A 13,418-nucleotide genomic window follows, 5' to 3' on the forward strand; every position below is an offset into this window, starting at 1 on the left:
ATTAAAAAGTGTTTAATGTAAAAGAAATGACATGGCAGCTATTTGAATTAGTATAGAAAATATTTTTTTTTTAAATTACATTCCTATTTTTAATTCAGCTAACAGATTATTTTGTTCATCTGCTCTATTTATTTAGTACACAATGCAGCATCACTGTGGAACTGAGAAATCGCTCCTTATGACAAAGGTTTAGAGAAAAATCCCCAGGAGTAGCTATATCATGTATTTATCACAATAAAGTAGTTTAATGAGTGTGCCTTCCACATAGAGCAACAAACTATAGGGCTTTTTAACTACAGTATTGTAAAGTTTAACATTTAATGCAACATTTAATCCCAAAATCCCAGGCCATCACAACCCACAAAGCACAAACATTCCTGTTAGTGCCACACTATGTAATTTTTTACCAGTAGGGGGGAAACTGACAGAAGTGTAAATGTGTAACTCTGGAGTACCTAGTACTAGTAACTGCCTTGCTTTTTGGGGGGAGACTAATTGCTTAACTAAACCCCCTGTCTAATAAAAACCCCTACTCCCTACCCTTCATAGTCCCCCCTCCCTGCTCCCCCACGCACAGGAGTTAACACAATACCCCTAAACTGATAATTACCACTTGTTGCAGAGTAAGCGCAGTGGAGCTCATGGGGGTCATCTTTAGCCGCTTCGGTAATCTCAGTAAGAAAGCTCCGTATCGGTGCATGCACATTTTCTCAGTTCACTACAAATGCGCATGCGCCGAAAGTGACAAAAATTACCGAAGTGCCGGAAGAAGACCCGAAGATTACTGAAGCGGCTAAAAATGGCCTCCGTGAGGTCCGCTGACTCTGCAACAAGGTATAATTACCAGCTTAGGGGTATTAACTTGTGTTCTCCTTTAAAGGGGAATTGTGAAAAATTAATGTAAGCTTAATTATTCTAAAAGAAAAAATCATTTTAAATCTAACCAATTTAAAATTCTGTATTGTTTCTGAAATAATAACTGTCCCTCTCCTTGCATCTGTTTCTCTTCCTTCTCTCTGCATGCAGGAGTTGACAGTTAGAGTCAATTTATCTTATAGGGGAGCTCCCTTTCCAGCAGAAGTGTTAGAGCTCACTCAAATAACTTGACCCAGCACAAACAGTGGCAAGGAAATACTATGTTTAGACAAACATCTGACTACGTTGCAGTAAATGTATATGTTTCAACTTATATACAAATTCAACTTAAGAACAAACCTACAGGCCCTATCTAGTACATAACTTGGGGACTGCCTGTACTAAAGACTATTTGTCACACAGATTTGTTTAATAGCCCACAACAGCTAAATTCATTTTTAACAGTGACAATAAAATAAAAGTTCTTGGGAAAGGGATTTTGTGTAAGGAGTGGTCTTACCTGGCAGCACTCAAATTATATTAATGATTCAGCCTTTAGATCATTAGGCCACTTCTGGTTTTATTACAGGAATGGGATCTGTTATCAGGAAATCTAATCAGAAATGACCGAATTACAGGAAGATCATCTCCCTTAGAATCCATTTCAATCAAATAATTAAAATTTTAAAAAAAATAGTTTCTTTCTGTGTAATAATAAAACAGTACCAACTGAGATACAATATAATTATTCCTTATTGGAGGCAAAACAATCCCATTATAAGAAGGTCAGCTTTACTGATAGCCAGGCTAGTATTAACACATTGACACATTTATCAAAGCTAATATAGGTTTCAATTTGTTTATGGGTATTTGTGCTCAGTACAGCTCAGAAGCAGCACTGTGCAGTTATACCATCCAAATACTCACTTCTTCATGTGGGTCACATGTGGGATGAAAGGACAATCTTTTTCCATGCTAGAATGATTAACAAACATGTGTATATTTATTATTATTAACATGTATTTATATAGCGCCAACATATTGTGTAGCAACAGCAATGTTTTACTGAGTGTTGGTAACTGCTTTATTAAAAATTATAAAATGTATAAAAACCTAAGGAATAGGGCCATTCCTTATTTCCACTCTCCCTCCCAGTTTAAAATATAACTATGGATGATGGCTTTTCATTGTCTCTAACATACATATACATGTATGGGATCCATTAACTGGAAACCCGTTATCCAAAAAGCTCCAAATTATGGGAAGGTCTACTCCCATTGACTTCATTTTAAGTAAAACATTCTGATTTTTAAAAAAAATTCTCTGTAATAATAAAATAGTACCTTGTACATGATCCAAACTAATAATCTTTATTGGGGGCTGAGCAATCCTATTGGGTTTAAATAATTCTTAAATAATTTTTTCATTTTAATATTCTCCGGGGCCACATTTTTTTTAGCTTGTAAGGGGGGCCCTGGCGCCAATGTTTTTTTTAGAAAATTACTCTTTGGAGCCCCAATATTTTTTTAACTTGTTAGGGGGTCCCTGGCACCAATGTTCTTTTTAAAACTTTTATAGGGGGCCCTGGTGCCAATGTTTTTTTTGTATGGGGCCCCGTGATTTCTAATGGCGGCCCTGATTTCAGAAGTGTTCATTTTGCTGTACAGTTCTTTGGAGTTTGTTTGTATTTCAATGTTGTAAAGAATGGACTAAAAGGAGAGGACACATTTAACTGGACAAATAAATAACATCCCAAAGCAGTAATCTTAGCAAAGTTTTATTAATGGGCCATCAAAATAAATGAACATACTCTGCATGCAACTGGAAAAGACTAATGACTGTTTTAATTTGCTTCTAGTGTTGTTGAGTGAATATGACATCCCAATTTTGCTTTCCTTCAAGGCAGGGATCCCAGGGGTACTATAAAAGGAACGATTACTTTGACTATTATATCTTTTCCAAACCATTGGTTACAAATTTCCAGTAGATATAAGCTAGGAAACATGTGACTAAATGAATGCTATAAATTCATAGGGTGGCAAAAATGCAGCCTCTAGAACACACCAAAATAAATATTGTATACCAATTTTCATAGCAACAATTCTCCCTTGCAAAAAGACATAGGGGCAAATTTACTAAAGGGCGAAGTGGCTAACGCTAGTGAAAATTCGCCAGCATGATGTAATTTCGTTACTTCACCGATTTACTAACGGGTGCTGACGTAAATTCGCTAGCGAAGTGGACCTACTCTAGCGCTACTTCACATCCTTACACCAGGCGAAGTTGCGCTATGGCGAAGGGACGTAACTACGCTAATTCACTAACTTGCGCATTTTATTGAACGTTACCTCTATCGCCAGACTTGCCTTCACCACCTCAGACCAGGCAAAGTGCAAAAGAGTAGATAGGGCTTGCTTCAAAAAAAGTCCCAAAAAACGCTGGCGTCTTTTACTTTTTTAAGGGTGATAGGCTGAAAAATATCGTAATTTTTTTTGGGGGTACCCTCCTTCCCCCTACATTTCCTAACATATGGCACCTAAACTATACAGTGGCAAAATAACAACTCTATTTTATTTTATGAAGCTTTCCCAGGCTTGTGTATTGTAATGTATTTGCTGCTACATACGACAAAAAAAAATGTCATATATTATATGCAATTAGATATACAATCACCCCAAAGACCTGGTGGATTAGATTCTCCAATCACACAGCTGCATGAGGAAAGTGTTTCATATTTTACCGTCTATTGTACTTTAACTTGCCACCGTATGCAGATTAGGCATCGCTAGCGTAACTTTGCTTTGCTTGATGAACTAACGCTAGTGCAACTTTGCTACCTTTCGCCTCCCTGAGCGCAACTTTGGATTTTAGTGAATTAGCAGCGCCCTGGCGAAACTTTGCCTGGCGAAGTGCGGCAAAGCCAACACTGGCGCAACATCGAAGGTAAGTAAATTTGCCCCATAGACTCTTCTAATTCAATTCCAGATTTGTATATAGAACCAGATGCAATTCAATAAGAAAAACTTCTCTCACTGTTTATCACTTAAAAACACTACTAAAGTCTAGTGGTGGGCAAATTTATTCGCCAGGCGCAAATTTGTCCGAATTTGTCTGTTTCGCCACTGGCGAATACATTTGTGAATTTGCAAAGTTTTTTAGACAAGGGCGCCCATTAAGAGACCCATTGACTTTAATTGTCGCCGGCATCAAAATCTGCGTTTTGCCATTTTTGTGCCAGTTTCGCAAATTTCTCAGGAAATTCGTAACATTCATGGCGAAGCGAAACGGGACAAATTTGCCCATCACTACTAAAGTCTATAGGAACTGAATTAGAAATTTTCCCATGATAAATATAATCTATTAAAAATTCTGCATTGTTTCTGAAATAATCAATTTTATATTCACTATTCCTCTCTCAGCATCTGTTTTTCTTCATTATGTCTCCATGCAGCAGTTGGGTCAGATGAATGATCCAATATATCTTATAGGGGGGCTTCCTTTACTAGCAGATGGATTAGAGCTCACTCAAATAAATGATTCCAGTACAAAAAAAATGAACAAAATAACTTTTGCACAAATCCTTCATGTAGAGAGACAGGATGTTGATGATTCTAACAGATTGAGCTCTAATACATCTTCTAGGCAAAAGAAGCCCCCTATAAGATATATTGGATCATTCATCTGACCCCCAACTCCTGAATGAAGAGCATTTTTAGAGATTTTGATACCTTAATAAGTCTGTGACTGTACAATGAGTGTGGAAGCTGCTAAGCGAGTGTTGCACGTGAATTAAGTGTTAAGCAATGTTAAAAACCTTAAAAGGCATTTGGTTTAAAACCAAAAAAGGTATTTGTGAGGAATTGCACTTGGGAGACTGTAAGTACCTGTAGGGGCCCATAGGGGGTTAATCTACCCCTATGGCTTTAAGGCACCACCCTTTGCTCAGTGTTATTGGCCAAGAGGTGATATGACAACTTCCTGCCACACTGCACTATAGTGTATGTAAGGAGTGGCCTCTTCCTCTTTGGCTGCTGGATGCTGATCCAGCTGGGTGTGCCCAGGGGAGCCTGGGTGCAGCAAGGCTCAGAAAGTCATGTGTCCAATTCGGGGACCAGGCAACCCCATGAATGAGGAATAGAAAGTGGCAGGTGAGCTCCCAGATACTAAACAAGTTAGACCCAACAATGGGCAATGATTACCAGCCCAAAGCCCCTTTAAATATTCAAAATTTGCGCAAAAATGCAATGATGTCATGACACTAACGACGCATGAAACCCGGAAGTGCACGTCGCAGGCCGTAGGAGAACCGTCAGTGGAAGAAGAAGGATCATCGTCCTCACAGGTACAGAATATTTAATATATTTTATCAGTGTAGTTGGGGTGAAAAATTTGAATACTCAAATTGATCGAGTTTTTGTGAGGAAAACTCAAATTGATCGAGAAAAAAACTTCATAAAGGCTATTAACATCTTCAAATGGTTCAAGGGACCTCTGCCATTGACTACATGACCTCAACATGTTTAAGATGGTGTATTTTCAGATTCAAGCTACGTTTTTTTTACCTGAATAATACCCTCAAAAACTAAGTTGCAATTTTTGTGGAAAAAACAACTCGACCTTTAATAAATCTGCCCCTATATGTGTTACAAGTTCTCCCCTTTCTGATTGCTCCAACTCAGCTAAATCTAACATTTGTATTACTAAAGGTAATGCCAGTCATTCCTATAATAAGTATAGGACTTAGTGCCTATATTTGATCCTATGCTGGTTTATAAATGGCAATCTCTAGCTCTTTCATCTAAAAGCTGAGGGTTTGTTGACGAGATTAGGTTTCAAAATGTAGAGCTCTTTTTTTTTTTAACAATTCTTTTATTGAAACAAGTGTACATGCATTTAACATCACTGTTACAAATACAATGTTTGTTCCGTTTTGTACACGTTCCATGTAAGCATTTTGTTACTAAATTAAAACATAAACGAAAAAACAATTACACGGTGTCTTTGTCATTCTTTAGATACAAGCTTTATACCTACATTTGATTGTGTTTTCCTTGCACAACTGTAGAACTATAACCATGCAGTTCTAGCGCAGCACAACAAGGTAACCATAGGTGGAACTGTAACAAGTATCAAGTACTGCCAATGGTTCCCAACATGACTCAGTATAAATACATAGTACTAATCCAGACTCGACTGTGTCTAGCGCACCTTTGCCTCCTAACCATATTAAGTGCAGTCTGTTTAAGAGGTGGTGAACCAATAGGTAGGCCCATGACATTCCCGTATCACAACCATTTATTAAGTACTGACAAAGGATAACACAAGCACTATGTGGGCGGCTAGTGAGTCAAGGTGGATCCTGATCAGGGTCGTCTTCAATCCACAAGCCCCATATTTTATCAAATTTCTCAGGGCAACCTCTTTTCATATATGTAAATTTGTACAATGGTAGGGATTTGTCTACTAACTGTACCCATTCTTGGGCATTAGGCCCTCCGCTAGATTTCCATTTTATTGCTATCAGTTTTTTTGCATACATACAGAGTATGGATATTAATGTGCGATGAGCCCTCCTCGGAGACACGTCCTCAACCTGACTTAGTAAGAGTATTCTAGGTTCTAGTGGCACAAAGAGGTCAGTCTTATCTGCAATGAGTTGCACAACCGCCCTCCAATACCTTATTATCGCTGGACAAACCCATACCATATGAAAAAAGTCCGCAGGAGAGTGTTGGCATCTGGGACACTCCGAACTGACAGCTGGGTTCATTTTATGCAATCGCTGTGGAGTAAAGTATACTCTATGCAAGTAGTTAAGTTGTGTCATCCTGTCTTTACTACTAATCACACCCTCAAAGATGGAGGTCAGTGATTCTTCCCAATTTTCCTGAGTGATCACGGGAATGTCATGCTGCCACTTAGCTCGTAATTTATGTAGTGGGGTACCCCTTACATTCTGTAATTGTGCATAAAAGTGCGATAACGGTTTGCGTAACTCCTGGTTATGAATCCCTGATTCTAAGCCATTTGGCGTGATGTCTACAGATTCATTTTTAAATTGAGTTAGAAGCGCGTGTCTCAATTGCAGATACCTGAAAAACATAGAGTTCGGTAAAGTATAAGTGTCTTTCAGAACTTGAAAACTGACGAGTCTACCTTCTGCTATGACATTCGACATGTATTTTATATTATATCTTGCCCAAAGCTGGGGATCTGGGAGCAGCTCCAGCTGTTTCAGATAGGGGTTACACCATAGTGGGGTAAAGCTGGAGCACTGATGTTGCAGCTTTGGGTAATATTGCAGAGCCAACTGCCAGGCCTTTATTGTCTCCTTCCTCAGGGGGGATATTGTAGTATTGTAAGTGGCTCCCCGGTATGGTAGGTTTTTCAATCCTTCAAAGGATCCCGCTAGTTTAGCTTCAAGTATCACAGATGCATTGGTATCATCAGAGTTGGCCCAGTTCCTTACAACCACCATCTGTGATGCCAGATAATAAAGGAACAGGTTGGGGGCTGCCAATCCTCCCTGATGACAGGGGAGTTGTAAAGTGGTGAGAGCTAATCTGGGAATAGTGTTATTCCAGTATAATGTAAGTGTGAGACTTTTGAGTGTAGAGAAGATGTAGAGCTCTTTAGATTTTTTCTGCAGTCTTGGGAGGCCAATTATTTCTTTTGCATCCATCTGTGTAGTGAACTTGCCATTTTATATATTCAGCATATGTAACTGCCTTCCACTTCTGCCAGATGTTTCCCAGCATTTCTTAATATAAGCTTGAAACAGATGCATCTACAGTTGGGGCTCCAATTCAGGTTGAGATCACGTTCTTCCACTCAATCTCAGCAATCCCATTGTTTAGGGATCTTACTTTGTGCATTATTGTGCTGAAACAGGAAATAACCTTGCCCAAACTGTTGCTATTAAGTAGGAAGCATGGAAATTGCCAAGAATGCCATTGTACCAGTATTGTAACCTTAAGGTTTTCATCCAATGGAACAGGAATCTTAGTCCAAATAAGAAAAAACTGTCCTACAACTGTCCTATCAACTTTACCATAAGCAGTATGCATTCAGGCATGTAGTGTTCTCCTGGAATCTGTCAGATTCAGTGGCAGTAAAATTTATAGAATTTAAGCTAACAATGGCTGAACACCCATAAAAAACATACATTTCCTACAAATAACATTTATGCTGACATTGCTTTTGGAGACAGTATCGAGTGGTTTCAACCAAGGACATGAAGATAGAGTTCTGGGTACTTGATTTCTGATTCTGCCCAACTCCAAACCTTGTTCCCTTTACTCCTTTCTCTTTTTAGCATGTACGCATTTTGAGCAGGGCCCTCCTTTCCTCATGTATCAGTAGTATTTTTGTATGGAATCTGTATATTTAATGTATTTAATATCTATACCTTTTTATTGTACAGTGCTATAGACAGTGCTGGGGCTTTACAAATACATGTTAAAGTGATATGGACACTAAAAAAGACTAAAAAAATTAACATACATTAAGGGGGTTATTTGCTAAAATCCAAAGTTATCTCATATTTAATTTAAAAATAAAAACACGACCGAACTCCCATGCCTGATTTTAGCTTATTTATTAATAAAAAAAACTTGATTTAATCGGATCAAAGAAAAATTTGATAAAATGGAGCAAAAGCCAGAATTGCTTAAATTTTTTGGCCCTTTTGCCCGAATTGCTTGAATTTTTCTGGCTTTTCTTGCTGAATTGCTCTAATTTTTTGTGTTTCTGACCAAAAAGGTTGGATTTTCAGGCTAAACCCAGCAAAGACCACGAAAACGTCAAATTGAGATAGGTGCCTCTCCCATTGAGTAATACAGGACCGCGACAGGTCTGAGATGGCGAATTCCATAGCATCAGAGTATAATACATCTCAAAAAATTCAGGGTTTCTTTACCTCTAAAAATTTGAGTTTTTTTAGTAAAAAAAACCTTGAATTTTTTGAGATTTTAACATTTGGATTTTAATAAATAACCCTCTAAAAGTTACCTATATGTCATGTTGATCATTTTCACGGATAGGTCTTGTCTGCTTTTTAAAGTGTCACTTAAAATTCCTAAATCTGGCCGTCCCTTCTCAACCTAAACTCTGGGCTTCCATCAACATACAACTAGGTGTTCATTACATTAACCTCTACGGAGGACCCTAGCTGAGGGACAATGATCAATATCTATATGGGAAGGATTTCACACATACTTGTTAGATTGACAATTTTTTTTTACTCAGTGCTAGTGTGTATAAATGTTATCATCTTGTAGTTTCTGTGTATACAATGCCTGAAGCAGGGACCTTAGTAGGGCCAAAAGCTTGTATTTTTTAATCTACCCATTAAGCCATAAAAAGTATCACCTACTACCTTCCGGTTTTCCTTCTCAATCTGTCAGCATTTCTAATTCTAATGGAGTACTGCTGCAGAAATATAGCAGCCCCCTCATAGAGGAACATGAGGGATCACATAGGTAATGTAAAAAGCATCAGGCAAATATTTTCAAGTCAAGATTATAAATAGTATGCAATGACAATGTTATCATAGATGAAAAAAAATTAATTTCTGGTGTCAGTTTCTCTTTAAGAAGTGTTTGGCCATAAAATGTAATTAAAAATACAAGTATTGTGAGTGAACTGATGTGTATTAAAGGCATCTATTTAGAAAATCTAAATAGCAATAGGTTGCTAAATCTTTCAAAAATGGTAGAATTGGCCAGCGACCTCAATACCGTGCAAATGAGCTTAAGGACGGGACATCAACATTATAACTCATGCCTTCAAGAAGAAATCAACAGAAAGGCCCCTGAACAATGGGTCTATCCTCGGTGTGGGCAAAGGAGATAAGACCGACAAAACTTGTCCTACACTGGCTGATATAAGCTGCCACTCAGTCTTTCCAGACTAAGTGGGAGGCCTGTCCAAATGATATCTGGCTGAATATTTACCACATATCTAATAGGCAAATGAGAAACCCCCACTGTGAGGACCTTCTAGGAATGTTGATGTGGTCCTAGTCTGACATATCTACTTAGGCCTATAGTTTGATCCAGCTGGCAAAATCAGGCTTAAATATGCTAATTATTTTACATTTGCAAATTACGTCCACCCTCGGACTGTTATAGTGACATTTCTTCTTTAAATTTGTTTTGCACATATCCTGCCTACATCTCTAGCTGTTTGGCATGGGGCAGATCTAATGCTTATTCAGAGGAGAGTAAGGGGCACATTTACTTAGCTCGAGTGAAGGAATAGAATAAAAAATATTTCGAATTTCGAAGTGTTTTTTTGGCTACTTCGACCATCGACTACGACTTCGAATCAAATGATTCGAACTAAAAATCGTTCGACTATGCGACCATTTGATAGTGGACTTCCTACTTCGCCATGTGAAACCTACCGAGCATCAATGTTAGCCTATGGGGAAGGTCCCCATAGGCTTTCTAGCAAATTTCTGATCGAAGGAATTTCGTTCGATCGATTGAATAGCGGTAAATCCTTCGACTTTGATATGCGAAGTCGAAGGATTTAACTTCCATAGTTGAATATCGAGGGTTAATTAACCCTCGATATTCGACCAATAGTAAATGTGCCCCTAAGTATAGGTGCAGAAAGAAAAAAAACCGAATTATATTAACAATAAAACAAAGAACTGAACCAGTTTATTTTCACACATAAAACAACTCCACTTAAACCTTTATCTACAGCTTTAACATCAGGCAGGTGCTGCTAATGCAACACTGCAGGCCTCCATAGCAAGAAAATGCCAACCAGTTTGGTGCTTGAACAAAGCCGTGACACTGACAATTGCATGGTACGGAGGACTCCGGCACTGAAAGGATTAAGGCACATCAACATTTAATCAGTTATCAGTCCAAAAAGAAGCAATATACTAATGATAAAGAAGAGAGCGGATTTTATTTTGCATCTTCAGCACATTCCAAACACAATTATTTTCCATTAGACTTCAAAATTAGTTTTCAAAAACGCATTATCCAAAATGTGCCCGTAGTTAGGCTAAAACCTGAAGTGATTGCACTCTTTCAGAAAGGTAAGAAATAATGTTTTCATGATCTTTTTAGGACATGAACATACAGTACAAATTCGGTTGGAGACAGATAATTCAAGGCCTGACACTCAAGAAGCAGAAAACAAAAGTTCACTCTTTGAAAGTAATGGGAAAAAAAGAAAAGATAGTACCTTATGGGTCCTTTTAAATTTTTGAATACAAAGCATTGTAGTAAAACTGTGAAGAACTGAATAGGTGAAGCCAAGTTAGCAAGTGTGCTTTATATTTGCCTGGATATATCTGGAGAATCATTATGGAGCTTTCTCTTTAAACAAGTGAACTTAATATGCATCTACTGTTATAAGGAGAGCAACTTTAAAGATTTGACAAGTGGACTTAAATCACATTAAAAAGAAAACCCCCAAATGAAAAACAAAAAAATCCCAGACACACCCTTTTACAAAGCCTATATGGGAAAATATAAAATTCACATTTTAAAAAAAACAAAAACACCCATTCTTACAATACAGTAGTAAGGCAATATCAATTCTGAAGTACTACAAAATGTAACAAATGCCGCCACAAGAATGATGGGAGTGGGTGTAAAAAAAGAATTACATTTGCGGAAAAATCTGAGACAAAAAGAGAGAATTCATGGGGCACTAAAGATTTTGAGGCTAGTTCCAAAACATACAACTTTGAAACCCTGTACTGCGAGGCCCGAAGAAGTGAAACATTTTAACCACAGTGAAACAGTGGAACAAAAATGTAGCTGCAGTATTCAAAGGGCAACCTGCTCCCCACCAGATGCTGCTGAACGTCAACTCCCAGAATGCCACTAGAAGATGCAGATCAACACCATCCTGAGAGTTTTGCAGAAATACACAACCTCTACTACTGAAGTTACGTTTGCAGTTGCCAACAGTTTTCTAAGCAGGGTTATAAGCAGGGGCGATCCGCCAATGAGGCGAGCTGAGGCGCTCGCCTCAGGCGGCATCGCCAGCTAGGTTTCCAGGGGCGGCAAAAAGCCGCTCCTGGTGCCTTTAAGAGCCGAATTTCCGGTTTTTGAACCGGAAATTCGGCTTTACTAGGGCGAGAGAGCGCAATTGCGCTCTCCGCACTAGCGTTGCTGCCTCCCCCCGGAAATCGAATCGGGCTGGGGGGGCGGCATTACTGGAGCCGCCTCAGGCGGCAATGCATACAGAAACGGCGCTGGTTATAAGAGGAAAGCTGCAGCATGTGACCCCTGTGGTGAAGTTTTGGGCATGTTTTTACAATTATTATTCACAATGCTGAGCACCAGGAATAAGGTGACAGGTTAAATATAGCAGAAAACTCGGTGACACATTGGTTTCCTTTACTAACAGCATAGCTGTTAATGTGATATGTAGTTTAGAGGCAAAATATTTTTGCATTACTAAAAATCATCAATATCATTAAAAAGAATGCAAATGTAATATTTTAATCTTACAGAAACCCCCTTTGTAATTTGTAGTTGGAATGTTTATTTTATACATTATTATTTCAGTTAGTACCACAGTGCAGTGTACAATGTACAGACACAAGTCACACGTGTTTTTGGCAGTAACGTAACTAGAGGGGGCGGGCCCTGACGCGGGACGTGCAGCCGGGCCCCCACGCCCCTCCGTACGCACAGAAAAACTGAAGAAGTCAGTGGCGCGCAAGCTGCCAGGGGGCCCTGAGGGGGTGCGGGCCCTGGCCCAATCGCACCCCCTGCTCATCCGGTACTTACGCCACTGGTTTTGGGAATCACATGCAAGTTGTGGCTGGCATAATAGGAATGACGATGGCTTCACTTCTGGAGAACAAATGCTCACTCTGTCTATATCGACACATTGTGTGATTGGCTTTGTGTACCATTCACCTGAGCATGCTGGACGGGTACATTGGCTCACAACTTTAAATCCATGTTTGCATGACACTTGCAGTCTAAAATGAAGCTTATAAAATTAAAATTGAGAGCATATTTATTAATCAGCAATTTTCACAAAGGGTGCAAAAGAAACAGTGAAGCTCCCTCCTGCGCAAAATGTATAACACGTCTTTGCACCATTATTTTGTACCACTGGATGTGCCGATATCAGATGAAATTATCATGCCAATATAATTTAAATCTCCTATAAAAATGGATGTTTACATACATATACAGTGTAAATTTTCTGTTAAGTGCTTTTAAACAAGCCTTTAAAAATAAGGCACGTATTGTAAGATTTTATTTATGTCATATTCATCCAAGAAGCATGAAGTAGTAATTATACAAAAAACAGATTTAGGACTGTGATTGACATATTTTGTTTGCTAGAAAAACTTTTATAAAATAGGATATCAGAAATTAAAAAGAGAAAAACAGCAGTTACATAGTTGAAAATTAGACAGCTACTGACGCTATTTCCCATATTCACAGATGCAATTTAGAGTCCTGCTTATTACACAGGATCTATTTTGACAACACAGATTTTGTTTGAATTTCAGATTCCTGAGCTCAGTGAAACCCAACCCCACAGCAAGTAGTAGGCTACACATAGGA

The sequence above is a fragment of the Xenopus laevis genome, chromosome 8L, assembly GCF_017654675.1.
Source record: "Xenopus laevis strain J_2021 chromosome 8L, Xenopus_laevis_v10.1, whole genome shotgun sequence".
Lineage (NCBI taxonomy): Eukaryota > Metazoa > Chordata > Amphibia > Anura > Pipidae > Xenopus > Xenopus laevis.